The sequence below is a fragment of the Myotis davidii genome, unplaced genomic scaffold (genome assembly GCF_000327345.1).
Source record: "Myotis davidii unplaced genomic scaffold, ASM32734v1 scaffold399, whole genome shotgun sequence".
NCBI classification, from domain to species: Eukaryota; Metazoa; Chordata; class Mammalia; order Chiroptera; family Vespertilionidae; genus Myotis; species Myotis davidii.
This window is the reverse complement of record NW_006292094.1, coordinates 523,975-540,573: the sequence shown is the minus strand read 5'-3', so window position 1 is coordinate 540,573 and position 16,599 is coordinate 523,975.

Below are 16,599 nucleotides of genomic sequence, written 5' to 3'. Positions count from 1 at the left end.
GGTCACCAGAATGGCCCGGTGGGAGCCTCCACATGCCCAGGGAGGAAGCTGGCCCCATGGCCGAGCTCACAGTGGGAGCTGTGGCTGCTGTAGAGCCATTGGCTCTGCTTGGTGTGTCTCTCTCCTCCCTGTCCCTCTCTCCCCTCAGCCTGCAGGCAGGTCACAAGGACAGGCCCTCATTTCCGCCTGCGCAGGGAGAGAACGGAGGATGCCTGACTCCAGACTTCCTGGAGACTCCTCTTCCCCATCCTCCAAGGGGCCTTGGGAACACCCCTCGAGGATCCTGGGGAGCCTCTGCCCAGCAGGCCCCTCCCTATCTACCCAGATGCTCCATGGACAGAGGACCTCTCCCCTGCCTCTCCACTTAGTCTGAGCTGATTCGAGGGAAAAGGACAGCATGTGGGAGCAACAGGCCTCACCACCATCCCCCAGGGACCTAGAGGGTTAGGCAGAGGGGATGGTGGCCGCGCTGGGGGTGTGCATGGAGCTCTCCTTTCTCTCCAACTCAGAAGCTCAGGGAAGAAGTTTGAAAGTGCCAGTCACCAGCTGTGGTGCCAAATAGTCATGGCCTTTTTCCCTTCCCATCGTTCCCTCTGCACTTAAGTGTGAGTCCACACACACACTTCCCTCCCCGCCCACTCTGCAACCCCGGGTAGACTGCTCTGAGGAGCCCACACAATGCATGCAAGCCCTCCTTTCCTGCACCCCCCGTGCCCCCGACGCCACAGGGCACCAGCCCCACCGGGAACATGGGCTTTAGAGGAACACGGGCCTCCAGCTCGTCCACTGCTGACTGTGCTCTTCCCCGGCCACAGGGCAGACGGGGGACTTTCCCTTGAGGCCAGGCCCACATCTCCTTCTCTGCAACCCGTTAGGTTCCAGGAGCGAGAGGGAGCTCTTAAACCCCAAAATAAAACAGACTTGCCTGTGACTCATACTGGGCCCTGCAAGTTAGGAAATCTACTTCCTGGGGGTGGGGGTGGGGGTGGAGTTCAGAACTGGGGCCAGGGGATGTGTGTGTGCATGCTTGCAGTGTGTGCCCATGCAAAAGTGTGTGTGTGTGTGTGTGTGTTCCTAGTTGGCTTCCTAGTAAAACACAGTACCTTTCTGAGCTGAGTTTTCCCAGGACCAGAGCTTTCAGAAAATCTACTCCCAAACCATCAACCCCACCTCCTGGATTGTCCCATGTGGGCCAAAGTCTGTTAGGGCATTCTTTAAAGGGGAAGAAAAAACAACTAAACGACAACCAGAAATAAGAGAGCCAGTGAGACCCCATCATCCACTCCCACTGGGAGCCTGGAGAGGAAAGGGGATATGTGAAGCCGTCAGGGGGTTCTGGGGGAGTGTCTCCCGGCAGCGCCCCACTTTGCAGCCCTCCGCTCCTGGTTTCCAACGCCTTGGCAAGGCCACCGCGCCTGCACCAGCACTTGTTGTCATGCAGTTCTGTCGGGGGTTAAGATTGGGGTTGTCCGTGGATCTCAACGAAACCAGAAGTGAAGCAGTTTCGATTTTTGTTTGGCATTTTTTGTGTTACTGTCACCGACGGGACATGTCAGCTTGGATCTAAACAAAAGGGGGAACCGAGACTAGCCCAGGATTTTTTCCCTTTTCTCACTTTGGTAGAACAGGAGCCGATGGCCAGCTGCTTTCTCATGGTGCAACTTAACTTCTAGGCAACAAAGTCACTGCTCGTTTAATGCGAGAAAAGGAGACCAAGTAAGGTTTGTGGAAACTTCTCATGCCACCAATCTGTCTCATTCAATCTTTCCCCAAAACTTAATGTCATTGGTACTTGTGTTCACATGTCACGGTGGGGAAACTGAGGTGCAGTGACTTGTCTGAGGTCATACATGCAGAGGCGAATGCCAGAGAAAGGATTCAGAATCTGACCTGTTGCCAAGTGCCTGTGTTTTCCAAGTTCTCACACTGCCCCGTTCTCTTGCTCTCCCCCTCCCCGCTTTCTACAACCTCGCTTTCACCCAGGATCCCGGAGGCACCGTGAGAGACTTGGTCCTGGGCCAGGTGGGAAGGGCTAGCCCTGGACTGTCTCCAGGCCGGTCTGCTGTCTTGCCCTTTGCCCTGATTCTGAGGCAGGGACTGGGGCCAAGGTGGTCACCTCGGTTTGTCCACTAACAATGCACTGGAAGCTCAGAATAAAAGTTGTCTGACCTGACGCCAGGTGATCAGAGGAGAGGACCAGGTAAAGTGGTGCTGAGGGCTCAATGCCGAGACATGCCACAGGCAAACTGAGTTCACAGCAGCGCACACACGTTGTGTCTATGCGTTCACTCACCCGCTCGTTCACTAGACAGTTACTCATGCCTGTAATTCACTTCCAATGCTATCCAGACTCCTTTCCATGGCCTTGGGGGCTGCCTACTCCCATTCTGAGAGCCTCTCCACCCTCACCTGCCACCCCTCCTCCAGCTTACTCTGATCTTCTGTTTCTTAAACACACAAAGCCCGTTTCCCACACCGGGAGTTTTTGCTCCTCTGTGTTTTGCTGTTCCTTTCTTACCATTTGGGTCTCATCACAAATGCCGCCTTCTTAAAAAAGGACCTGACCAGTCCTTCTAAAAAGCACCCTCTGTGACATCACTCTGGTTAATTTACTTTACAGTACTTCTCACTCACCTGTCTTGCTTATTTGCTTCTTTTATTTCCATTTTTGATGCCTCCCCGCAACCTCCTAGAATACAGCGTTAGTGAGAACAGGGCCCTCAACTGTCTTACACTTCTCTGTCCCCACAGAACCTGGAAAAATGGCTGGCACACTGAGGACATTCGAAAATGTACATTGAATGGAGGACTGGATAGATGGGTGGCTGGAAGGATGGATGGGTGGGTGGATGGGTGGGTGGGTGGATTGGTGGATGGGTGGATGGATGGATGGATGGGTAGATGGATGGATGGGTGGATGGATGGATGAATGGATGGTAGATGGTATCTGCTATGTACCAGGTCCTAATTGGAGATATAGAGATGAATGAAAAGCTGTCTCTTTGCTCCAAGAGTTTGCTATGAAGTAAGGGAGATCTCATAGTCAGGTAGAGTGTATGTTCTTGGAGAAGAAAGAAGCACATCTGGGGGAGGAAGGAGGAAGGGATCCATTTTTGCTGGTGGATATAACCTGGAAATGTTCTGCGAGGAGGTGACACTTTGAGTCATGTAGGATAAATGGTGAATATTCAGGTGATCAATGAATTTAAGAGCCTTCCCTGGAGCCCAGGAAAATACAAAGAGGCGAACACAGTCTTACATAGTCTGGAAACTGCAAGCTGTGGGGTGTGGTGGGACATGGGTCTGAGAGTTCTTGTGCTGTTTGCTGCTATAGCTCCACCAGTGTTTTGCATCTAGTTACCCATCATTGGTACTCAGTAGTAGTGCTCAAGAATTGTTTACGGAAGAAACAAAAGGAGAGCATGGTGAGAAGTAAGCCTGGCAAGGTTGACCAGAGGTGGGTAATGCTAGGCTAAGGGATTTAGACCTTAGCCAGAGGACAATAGGAAGTCATGGAAGGTGGTGCTTCTTCTAGTCCCCTGTTGCAGCACAGAAAATGTGTCGGGGAAAGTCCAGGCTAAAGCAGGAAGGGGGGGACTATGGCAGAGGTTCAGATGAGAGATGTCAAGGGCCTGAGCCATGTGAAGGTGGTTGATAGGAGAGACCCCAGAGATTTGAGGAAGAGATGACAGAAGGCATCTTTGATTCCCTATGGATGAGAAAGGGAAGGAGAGAATGGGAGGAGAGGAAGGCTCTCAGGCCTCCAGCTAGAGTTACTAGATGCTAGTCGCTGAAATACACAATGTAAAGGTAGGGGTGGAAGTGGGGTTCACCATGAAGCTAATGCAGTTTATGTCCCAGGACCCATCACTTTTGTGGGCCACTTTTAAGACTCAAAACCTGATTTTGGATTCACTGTTTTATTTTTGTTAAGGAGCCCCTTTCAGCCTAATTATAGAAGCTTCAGGCTCCACCAAGCCTGGATCCTCTTCTGGTAATGTAGGGGAACATTGCTGGGGGAGGGGGAGGGGATTGTAAGTTTCTTTTGGGGTGTGTTGAGTTGGAAGTGGATGAAGAGCCTCAAGGTGCAGATGTTCTGCAAGGAGAATGGTGTGATGGTTAGAGCAGGGTCAAGTTTGAATCCTGGCCTCAAGCTGTGTGAACTTGGGCGTGTTGTCTGATCTCTGCACTCAGTAAAATGGGGTGATAAAAATAGTGCCACTTTCTCAGGGTTGTTGTAAAGATCAGATGAGACGATGTATACAAAGCACTTCAACTGTGCCTAATACTTAGTAGGTCCTCAAAACAAGTTACATGTCAGCTCTTGGTGTTATGTGGGGTAGCGCAGATCTGGGAGTTTTCCGAGTGACAAAGGTCTAGGGAGGAGTTGGATCACACAGGAAGTGTGTGTCAGGGCAGGATAAGAAAGTCAAGGACAGAGCTCTGATATTTGTTAGGGTGACCAGAGAAAGAGGAACCAGCAAGGGAGACCGACAAGGATCAGCTAAATGGGGGAGGACAGGGTCCTGGGAGCCAGAGGAGGGGAAGATGTCCAACAGGCACTTGGTCATGGGTGTCACCTGCTGCTGAAAGTCCAGGCTGCTGCTGTGGACCTTGGGGAATCACCAGTGAGCTCGTCAGGGGGCTTCACGCAGAGTGGGGCACTGAGGAGTGGTTGAGCATGCAGAGGGCCAGGGTAGGTTCCCCTCCAGAGAACTCTGGCCACAGGAAGAGGAGGAGAACAGAGGCACAGAGAGAGGACTTGGTGGCAGCTGGTCTGGTTTGCTTTCGGAGGACATGGTTCATTGCTGAAAGATGAAATTTACAGGCTTTGGTGGCTGTGAAGAAGAATTAGTGGAGAAAATATGAAGATTCAGGGAAGCAAAGAAGTAGTTGATGAAAAAACATGAATGTCCTGGAAGAATTAGGAAGGGGAGAAGGAAGGGCAGGATGAGGAGCCAACCCCAAATTGGCATCTGAGTCTGGAAGGAAGGGGTGAGGGTGGGAAGGTTATAAATACATTTGTAGGTAGGAGGACAGGAAGTTATGCCCCTGACAACCTCAGTTGTTTTTTTCAGTGAAGTAGGATAGTAGGTCGTCTGTGGAAATATGTAAATATACGGTGGGGCATTTAGGAGAAACTGTGATTGGATTAAGAAACTTAAAAATATCAAGGGGGAAACCAGCATGGCGGGAACCAAAGTTGATGGTGACGTTTTTAATATCCTGATACATTATTTTATAGTGAATAATACAAAGCAACGAACACAGCTTACCAAGTGAGGACAGTCGAGCAATTTGCACATTGTTATTAGCTCTATGCAGTTCATTTAAATTTATGGCACTTTGCTTGCTAGCTGCTTGAAGCATTTCAGGATCTCCCCACCCTGCATTTTAAACAAAATACCTACAAATTTATTATTTTAATTATGAATTACTTGACACACAACAAAGTTTGGAGGAATTTTATAGTGTGTGCTAAGGTTCCTTTGGCTGTGACAATTTCTTAGATACTTCCTAGTTTTTGATGAACTTGACCGTTTGAGGAGTAATGGTCAGCACATTTTAGGATGTCCCTCAATTGAGATTTGTCTGATGATTTTCTTTTCTTTTTAAAATTAATTTTTCCAGCTTTATTGAGGAATAATTGCTATACAACACTGTGTAAGTGTAAGGTGTACAATGTGATGTTTTGATACATCACATACTGTGAAATGATACCATAGTAGTGGTGGTTCACACCTCAAATAATTATCACCTTTTTAATGCTGAGGACATTTAAGATCTACTCTCATAGCAACTCTCACGTACGCAATACAGTATTGTAACTGTCGTCACCATACTGCACATTAGAGTCCTCAGAACTTGTTCTGCTTATAAATAGAAGTTTTTACCTTCTGACCACATTCACCATTTCACCATCTCCCACACTCCACCACCTCTGCAACTACTATTCTAGTCTCTTTTTATAAGTTGGATTTTTTAGATTCTACATACAAGTGAGATAATATAGTATTTATCTTTCTGTACCTGATTTATCCCTTTTAGCATACTGCCCTCGAGGGCCATCCATGTTGTCACAAATGGCAGGGTTTTCTTTTTTGTGGGTGAATAATGTTCCACTGTATACACACACACACACACTGAGTGGCCAGATTATTATGACCACCGCATCAGTACAATGAAGTGAATTAGTTATGCAAATAATTATAATAATAATAATAAAACCTTATATATATCACCTCTTCTTCATCTATTCACACATAGAGAGATAGAGAGACGGTTACAGGTGTGTCCATTTCTTGTCTATTGTGAGCATGATGATTTTCTTAGGATTAGACAGGGGCCATAGGATTTTGGCAGAAAGACCACAGAGGTAAATGCCATTCATATCACTTCACCTTGAGGAACACCGTCAATGTCGTCTACGGACGTTCGTCTCCACTGCCTGGCTGAGGTGTGCTTGTCAGGTTTCTCCTCTGTAAAGTTCTCTCTCTTCTCCCTTACCACATGGACTCATCGAAAGGAAACCCCTTTGCTCGGCCCTCATGGGAAGAATGGGAGTTACCTTCACCTCCTGAGGACATGCCTCACCTGGAAACACACTTTTGCCCATGCCCTTGGCTTACCACCAGCCACTACTCTTGATGTCCTAACTCATGGGCTTCCCAGAACGTTCCTCTATATAATCAGAAAAACCTCAACTTGCCTCTATCACTGGCTCATTAGCCAGTGTGCCAGGGAAGCCTATCTCTCTCACCCAGGCTTGGTTCGGCTGAGACTGGCAGATAAAGGATAGATAAATAGCAACCGGAAGCTTAAAGATCATCCATCTCAACCCACGAGTTGGTACCAAGAAGAACATGTCCTCGGGTTGACACATCAGAGACCAGACTGTGGCCTGAGAATCTTCCCCAGATCCTTCCCCCTGTGCTGGAGTTTTTGCCTTTCTTACGATTAACAGCAGTTACTTCTATTTATTTGCTATTTTATTTTGAGTTATTTTTTCCTCTTTCTGAGCAGTATCACATAGATTCCTGTATTAGATGAGCCACTTGTATTTTTCTAACACAGAGCAGTATGTGTGTGCGCATGCATGCACAACAGCTATATTTTTAAAAAGTGTGCATCGTCTGTGTCTGACTCAGGTTTGCCACACCTGGTCAAAGGCTGCACATGCCGAGCTGCCTTCTGTGTGGGCCTGGACTTGGCCATGTGAAATGCACAACGCAGAAAATACTGGTGTGCAGGCCTCAGTGACGAAACCTAGCCAAAGATTACACACTGCTTTTAGGTACCAGAGCTACAGATCCAACTTTGCCAAGCCCAGACAGGTATTTCCTGATACATGAATTCTCTCAGAGGGGAGCTTTTGCTTAGGAATTCTAACCCAGAGCTCCCCTTCTTTACCTATAGGTGGGGGTTACTAATTCCTGGAGATCAGATTAGGTTCTTGGTTAGAAGCAGCAGAAACTGACTCTGTTAAACAGCAAATGGCATGAATCGAACAGCTCTGGGGGATCAGAGAATTGATGGAGAGGCAAACAGGCTTGGAAGATGGACAGGCTTGGAAAGTGGGCCGCAGCCCCGGGATCTCAGGGGGCCAGGCTGCAGGACCCACATAGCAGGCACCACATCTTTCTTTGCATCACATGTTCAAACTGGTACAGGGTGTCTGATGGGCCAAGTCGATAGGTGAAAGCGATAGAGGGAAATCAACCACGCAGGGTCTCCAGTATGACACCCACTCCTTTCATGGTGACTGCACTGAGGGGAGCGCCCCCCAAGGGAAGGAGGGTGGTGACGCAGGGCAGCCAAAAGGGGCACCTGGCCCTACACGGACCTTTTCATCAGTTTTGAGAATTTGGAAGACTTTGTACAAAGTGCCCGATAGAGAGCCTGATGCCCAAATAATGAATTCTGTCACCTGAATTAATTATCAGAGATATGAGCCCTTTAAGGAGAGGGGAAACTAGGAACTCTATCTTAAAATAAAATAATATGAAGTGACTTACCCTCCAGGGAGGACTGGAAGGTGCCAACCTGGGGCTCCACATTAAGTGCTCCCTCCTGTCCAGACCAAGCCGCCAACCATGAACAAAGTGGCTTCTAACACTTGGCTTCTGCGGACGGAGCCACCACCGAGGGACAGCTAAGTGGGGTACTGCACCCCCAGAACAACCGTGTCCTTGGGAGGAAGTGGGGCCTGGGTTGCACTGCCTGGCCAACACCGGAACCAGAAAGCCCTCTTCACGGGCCCCGAGAGGTGGGCCTAGGATGGAAAGAAAAATAGACCATCACAGGTTTAAACTAAGTGTTAACGGGTCAAACCCCAAGACCATGTTCCCTCTGGATAGAGTGGAAATGTTGCTTCGATTAGTGTTTTGAACAGAATGGGGGAAAATTGACATTTTTTTCCCCTGGAAATCTCCAAATATCCAGTGTATGGTTACCTTCTGGCATTTCCAAAGCTAGTTTGCAGTCTGGGGCTAACCAGCTAGAAGAATCACCTGGGAGTTTGCTGATGGGACAGGCCTCTCGAACCCACTTGGAGGTCTGGGGGTGAGGGAGGGAGGCTTGGAGTGTCCGCATTTCCCCCGGAGCTCCCAGCCAGGGAGCCTCTGACCTGGGGGCCTTCGAGAAGCTTGGGGCCTGTTAGGCCAAATCCCATGGGGAAGGTTAAGAAACACTGAATTATGAAACATAAAATAGAGTAAATATTTATGGAAATTAACTCAGATGAGCCCCTCTTCCATGAGATGTGATATTATGACTCTATTTCTGAGAATCATAATATCACATATTATAATATTTCAGCTGAGAAAACTGAGGCTCAGTGAGGTCTTGCCAAGTCCAGGGCAGGATTCAAACTCAAGTCTTGGTGACCCCAGAGTGAATAACCTCCATGCTGTTTGATAGGACCACCCCAGCCTTTCTCGAACGCTTTCTTGTTCCACATTGATTGCGATGTGTCTGGGGCTTTCCCAAGTAGGTATTGGAGCAAACTGCACGGCCCGCCACCCACCACCCCAGGGAAAACAGGTCATGTGCACACCAAGGACAGCTTGGCAGGAGGAAATGCCACGGAAGGACAGTGCCCACCATTGTGCCCTGCTGGCAGGGAGCCACAGTTAAGGTTCTCTTGTTGAGGGCAGTGGGATGAGATGTAGCAAAATTATTAAAGTTCATATCCTTGACCCAGCAAGTCTACATCTTAGCATACAGCAGGTTAGCTCTAAAAACAACAATAAAAAACCAAAACAAAACAAAGCAAAAATGCTCATTTCGGAGTTGTTCATAACAGTGAAATCTGGAGCCAAGAATCCAAACATTGATTTCAAATTAATTGAAATAAATTCTAGTACCTTCATATCACAGGATACTCACTGTCATTTTTAAAAACTGCATCAGGATAGCATTCAGCCACATGGGAAGCTGTTCACAATAGGTTGCCTGTAAAATAAAAAGAAGTTTTAAAGAATTGTATGAAGAGTGTGACCCCATGTTGACAGTGATAAAGACTTTTTTAAAAAAAAAAAGAATAAAATTTTAAGTGTTTAATTTTTAATGTCTTGTATTTGTTTCTTGCTTGCATTTTATTAATATTCCCTCAATGACTGTGTTTTACCTTTATGGATAGAAAAAAAATCATAGCTTTGTTCAAACAAGACAAAATAAGAGGGGAACAGACCACCTGAAAGGATTGGGGTGTGTGTGTGCAGGAAGCCGCCGTCCGGCTGCCCTCACACCCCTGCCCTCTGACTGGCTCAGCACCCTGTACAGTGCCAGGGATTCAGCACCTTGTAAGCAGGGGCTCTTGGAGTTGTCCACAGGGATGCACAGGCCCTCACATGCTGTTTTGGTTATATCATAGGCCATCTGGTCTCCCTGCTCTCAATCAGAGGGTGCTCCTGACACATGTGCGTGGGGCCCTCCAGCCCCAGCTGAGCTAACAGATCCCCAGAAGTGCTCTTTAGGAGAAACCAGAGGGGAAGCTGAAGGACTCCCACATGCTAGACAGAAATGTAAAGAAGCGCATGCTGTTTCCCAGGGTTCAGACAGCAGAGCTGCAGGAGCCTTGAACTTGGGCCAGTAGGGCTCCTGAGGGTCATTCATTCCTCTGTGCCAGGCACCTTGTCACTCCTGCCCTCAAGGAGACCCCTTCTGGTGGGAGAGATGAGAGGTCAGGTGGCCACTCCTGGTTGGTGTTACATGGGAGGTAGGCACAGCACCCCAGGGTGCCCTTGGGAAGGACCCCAACCCCTATTTGGAGGCGCAGGAAGGTGAGGCTCAGCTCTGATGGGAGGAGAGTGGGGAGGGGCTGTCCACATTCTCAGAGCAGAGACAGGATAATGTCCTCAGTCTGCATCCCGGACCATGTGAAGGGATTCTGCCGTCACTTTCCAGGTAAGAGGGCCTGCGGCTCTGTGTCTGGTCGCAGGGGCCTAGGGCCCTTGTCAGGTGACCAGGCAAGAGCTGAGAAGAGCCAGGAGGGGTCGGTTCCTAAGCCCAGGGTTGGGCAAGGCAACTGAAGTCAAAGCCAGGCATTGGGTCTGACCAAGTATCCTGTCTGAGGGGGCTGGGCAGAGGGGGAGAGAGGAGGTATGTGTGCAGCTGTGGACAGAGATGGGGAACATGGGAGTGGGGAACCAGCCGCCCTGGAGCAGTGAGGGGGAGAGGGGTGCCGCTGGGAGACAGGCCCCCAGGTGGAGCTGGAGGCAGCTGTTCCAGCTGCTGCTACCTCCACTGTGATTGTGGCTTTAGGTCCCCCAGCCTGTGGTTGTAGGAGAAAAACCTCTAGAGGCCCAAACAGGCACAATAAGAAAAAAAGGAGCAAGAATAAGGACAAGGGTTGGACAGGAGCTGTGTGACATTAAACGTAACAGGGGAGATGGGATATTGCCACTTCATAAACCAGGGCTGGTGACGAGGACCTAAGATGCCCGCACCACCCTGTGACTTTCCCCAAGGATGCGCCTCCCCTCCCTCCTGATGCCGACCTCAGTCCCAGGACTGGACTCCCGCCTCCCGGGGACTGTTTCCTTCCAGCTGCACTTGGCCTCTATCAGCACAAAGCAATCTCCAACCACCCATTGGAGAAGACCGTCCGCGCCCTGCACTCACTCACCGGCTGGGTCCTTGTGTCCACAGCAGCTAACCCTACTGAAAAGGCCTCAAGGCATTCATTCTCCTTTATTGTTTTCTCTCCTGCTGCTCTCTAAGAGCAGGACTGGTCTGTCTTGCTCACCTTGTTCACCCAGCACTTAGAACGGTGTCTGGCACACAGTATGGCTTTGATTAAAAAAAAAAAACTGAATGAATGAACAAACAAATGATGAATGAATGAATGAATGAATGAATAGTGATTATGTCTGGAGAAAAAACAAGCTCCAGAATCAGACCCAGGGAGACCTTAGAATTGAACCCAACTCCATCACTTACCCGTGGGGTAGCCTTTGAGCCCAGTGCCCTGATTTGTAAAATGGGCTATGCAAGGATTGCAGATGTGCAAAGTGCCTAATATAGAATGTGATCTAAAGCATAGCTTTAAAATATGATAAAGAATATGGAGGAGACTTTGCTGTTACACCAGAGATGGAATGACTAAGAGTCTGAAGACGAGCTGGAGAAGCACCCTACCTCCCCCATTCCCTCCCACCCCCGCCACATGGGTCAGCGAGGGGAGGTGGGAAGGGGGGACAGGAAGGGGGCTCTCTGCTCACAAGAGCAGATGGAGTGAGGTTCTTCAGGGCAGTCCCTGGCAGGTATCAGAGCAAACTGCATGACCCCCATCATTGCTCAGTAACGTGCATGTTTGGGAGAGGATGCTTAGCTCATCTCCTCGCCCCCCAGCCCGGGCAGCACCTTTCCATCTCACTGCGCAGACTGCCCTCTTAGAGAAACCAGGCTGGGCATCGTGGCTTCCTGTTCCATTTCTTTCACATGGTGCAGACGACTCTCCGGATATTGCAGTTGCGCTGGGCCTGCAGAAAAAGGGAAAGTTCAGCCAAACAGAGGAGTACATTCTGGAGAAAGTGGGAAAAGAGTAAAGACGCAGCTGGGTCCAGGGAAAAGTGACGAGTGAACACCAGGAGCTTCGTGAAGACAGGGGACACTTCCATGAGGTGATGGGGAGCACAGGACCACTCGCTGCTGTGTGGCTTTAGGCCAGTGGCTTTCCCCCTCTGGGCTGCAGTGTTCTCAAGTATCAGCTGTTCTCCTTCCTTCTCTATATCATTCACTCATTGATTCAAAAAGAGTTCTCAGGCCCCTGGTTTGTGCTGGGCACTGCTGTAGGTGCTGGGGATTCAGGACTCAGTTAATAATCACCTTCACTGCCATTACCAGCATCATTCTGTGGCTCCATAAGACTAGGCGCTTTATCTGTTGCTCACTGGTGAATCCTCATGACCTGTAACATTCTTGGCACATAGTAGGTGCTCAATATCTATTTGTTGGATGAATGGATAAGTGAATAGAGTTGAATGTGGGACTTGGATAAGGCTCAGTTGTCACCAACTCAAGCTCTTTTGGGGGCTTGGCTTAATATAAATGAGTGGAGGGGGTGGTATAAGATAATGGGAAGGAGCAGGCACTGTGGCGAACTGAAGAGAACACCTGAAGTAAGGGCTGTCAGTCATTTTCTGGGGGTGGGGTTGGTGGAGAGGAGCACTGTGGTCCACACAGCACAGCCGCGGCTCATGGACTCCACGAGAGGCCCCTGTGGGGACTTGATCGCTCCGTACATGTCTGGTGAGGACAGTGGCATGAGTCCTGTCCTCGGAACCGAAGTCCCTAGTGTGAGTCACACCAATGTGATTGTGGCCACCTCCCAGCCACTGATGAGGTCATGGAAATCCTTCCACCTTAAAAAATCGTGTCATTCAGTGATTCTACATCGGAAGTGGCTCACAGGTACTCCCCACAGCCAACACGTGGTTTGCTTGGCTCACCTGGCTTCTTGTAAAACTTGATCGCTCCATAGTTACAAGGGGAGCGTGCATGTTTGGGAGAGGATGCTTAGCTCATCTCCTTGACCCCCAGCCCGGGCAGCACCTCTCCTAAACCAACTGGTGCTGGTTCTAGTTCCCAAGGGTTCAACTCTCAATCTGCACTGTCTCAATAGTCCTTACTATACCAAGTGCTGCAGGACCAGGGCTCAGAAAACCATGCCATCAACGGTGCTGAAGGAAGACTGAAGGAAGACATGTCTGTTCATGTTCTCCCTCCTGGCAGGTCTCTCTGGGGGAACAGAACAGATTCTCAGTTATTCAACACACACACACACACACACACACACACACACACACACTAAATAAACAGAAACTAAAGAAATAAAGTGTGACGAGCTTGAGAAACAGGAACATCAGCCTGGGAAGTGGCCAGCCGAGTTAACTGCCGTGACAGAGAAAGGGCTGAGCACGATGCCTCGCGTCTAGAAGGAAGTTTGTTCTTGCCCTGGGTTTGCGTTCTGAAGACAGCGCCTGTCCTTGGCCTTCTGGAGCTCACCCGGGCATCTTTTTTTTTTTTTTTTTTTAATTACAACAGTAGGCAAAATGGTCCCCACCACTTAAATGGCTCTACCTCTCTCTCCTCCTGGCCCCGTGCGGTGTGTTTCTGTAAGGCATAAGTGCTTATAATGGGAATGTCACACTGACAGGGACCTACACAACATGAGCTCACCTGCATTTGCCTTCTGCAGATGCTCAGACAGTGGCATGAGTCCTGTCCCCGGAACCGAAGTCCCCAGTGTGAGTCACACCGATGTGATTGTGGTCACCTCCCAGCCACTCATTAGGTCATGGAAATCCTTCCACCTTAAAAAATCGTGTCATTCAGTGATTCTACATCGGAAGTGGCTCACAGGTACTCCCCACAGCCAACACGTGGTTTGCTTGTCTCACCTGGCTTCTTGTAAAACTTAGGCGATACCTTTGTTTTCTGTTGCTGCTGTAACAAATTACCATAAACTAGTGATGCAAAACAGCACAGATCCATCCTCTTACACTTCTAGAGGTCGAAACCCTGACCCAGGCCTCACGATGCTAAAATAGAGGCTGTGTTCCTTCCCGAAGGGTCCAGGGGAGAATCTGGGTCCCTGCCTTTCCCAGCTGCCGGAGGCCACTCACATTCCTTGGCTTGTGGCCTCCGTCTTCAAACCAGCCACGGTGCGTCTCTCTGAGCCTTTCTTCCACATCCACGTGTCCTGTTGACTCTCTGCCTTCCTCTCCCATTGGTAAGGACCCTGGTGGTTCCACTGGGCCCACTCGGACATTGCAGGATAATTTCCCTGTTTTAAGGCCAGTATGATAGGAACCTCAACTCCCCGTTGCCATGTAACCAAACATATTCACAGATTTTGGTATGACATCGATGGCATTTCCTGTGGTGTTTTTTGTTTTTTGGGTTATAAACATAAAATCTAGTGTTTTAGCTACTTATAAGCAAATATCTGGCACCACTGGGCCCCTTTCTTGCACGAGCGGCCTCCATTTTAAATATGGCGACAGTCAGCTGGAACTGCTCCCTGTTTGCCCCAGTCCCCACCCCATTGATCATCTTCCTGATGGATGCCCACGGTAAGTTGCCACCTGTCATCATCCTACACTGTTCTTCCTACCAGGCCTGCTTCACGCACTTGCATTTGGCCCTGGCTGATGAGCCTATGAGGTCGCAGTGCCTCTTCTTAATTCTCAGCGAGGCTCAGCTCTACCACTGCTGCTGGATGTCTACGTGAGAGACGTTACAGAGAGGTGTAGGCAGTTGATTCCCAGGCACATGTGATACGAAAAAGACGAGCTTGGTGTTATATGCAACCCAGGGAGCCCACAAAAATGAAGAACTAACTGCTCATCTGGGCTAGTCCCCGGGGAAGAATGAACAAGGCCGATATGTTCTCAACAGTGGAAGATGACAGAAAGGATCACTTTCTATGGTCTGGCTTTGTCTTGCAATTTTATTTCACCGAATCCTCAACTGCTCAGTGAGGTTGATGCCATTTAACCTGCCTCATCCCCCTCAGAGAGGAAGGGAAAGACAGAGAGAGATAGAAACATCAGTGATGAGAGAGAATCATTGATTGGCTGCCTCCTGCATGCCCCCTACTTGGGATCATGCCTGCAATCGGGGCGTGTGCCCTTGACCGGAATCAAACCTGGGACGTTTCAGTCCACAGGCCGTCGCTCTATCCACTGAGCCAAACCAGCTAGGGCTTAAAAGCTCTTTTTAAATGTGTGTTTGTTTTTTTCCAAAATGATTTTAGAGAGAGAAACATCGACTGGTTGCCTCCCTTATGCACTCAGATTAGGGATCCAGCCCTCAACCTGGGCATGGACCCTGACCGGGAATCGAACTGGAGACCTTTCAGTGCCTGGGATGACGCTCAGCTGAGAGCCACACAGGCCAGGACCTGTTTTTATCTTTTATTTTTAATTAGAGAAAAAACAAGAATCATTATTTTATGAAAACTCAGAGGCAAAATATCCTTTCTTTCATAGCCTAGTAAGTATGGCACGACCTGTTCTAGGTAAATACTGGCTAGACACCAAGTAAAATTTCCCTCCTGGGAAACCGCACCTCTCAGTGGAAAGAGTCTTAGTGTCAGACAGGTCTGGTTTCAAACCGCATTCCGCCTGATGATCTGTGAGCCCTTGGACGATCATTTTTCCTCCCAAGCTGCACTCTGTGATCTGTGAAAAGGGGATGCTTGCTTCCATCTCCCTTTCACAGAGCGGTCAGAGGATTACAGGATATAATAGGTATGAGAATCTAGCATTTATTTTCCCCAAACCCTTGAGGCCTCCTGGAAGGGTTGGGTAGACAAAGGATGTGTTTTCTAGATGAATCCTCTTCTCCTCAAACCCCTACCCCGCTCCTTCTAGGGGACTCACTGTCTTTGTCCCTCATTCCCTCCACACTGCCAGCAACACACTCATGGCAAAGCCCTGACACCCATGTACTGTGAGGTCTAAGGAGCTGGTGAGCCCAGCAAGGGGCCCCTCCTGAGACAGTGTATTGGGAGATGCACTCTGTCCGGGTCAGAAGTCCACAGGTCAGGTGAAAGCTGGTGAGCGGGGCACGGATATTTTCAAGGCAGGGAATGCAGCCAACATCAGGAGCTCCGCGGTGGGTGACGACACCACCAGCACCAGGCCACAGGTGAAGCAGGAAAGTCCAGACCCGAAGCCATCCGCTCAGTGACAAGCCAAGAGGAAGGGCCAAGTCATACAAGTAGAGCAGACGGAAAGCCCCCGGCCATGAGTGGGCATCCTACCCCGCACCTCTGAGCTGTGGGAACTCGGGCAAGCGAATGCCAGTCTCGGCATCTGTAAGACTGGAGGCTTGCTGTCTCCTCGCAGGTCCACATGCAGGGCTTCTGTGAGGATCAATCGTGCTAAGAGGCAGAAAGAGCTGGACCCACGCTGGGCTGCTGGGCTTGCTGGTCAAACCTCAGCCTCATCTTTTTTTTTTTTTATTAAAAGGTACACTTTTATTTTTTAAATACATTTTATTGATTTTTACAGAGAGGAAGGGAGAGGGATAGAGAGTTAGAAACATCGATGAGAGAGAAACATGGACCAGCTGCCTCCTGCACACCAT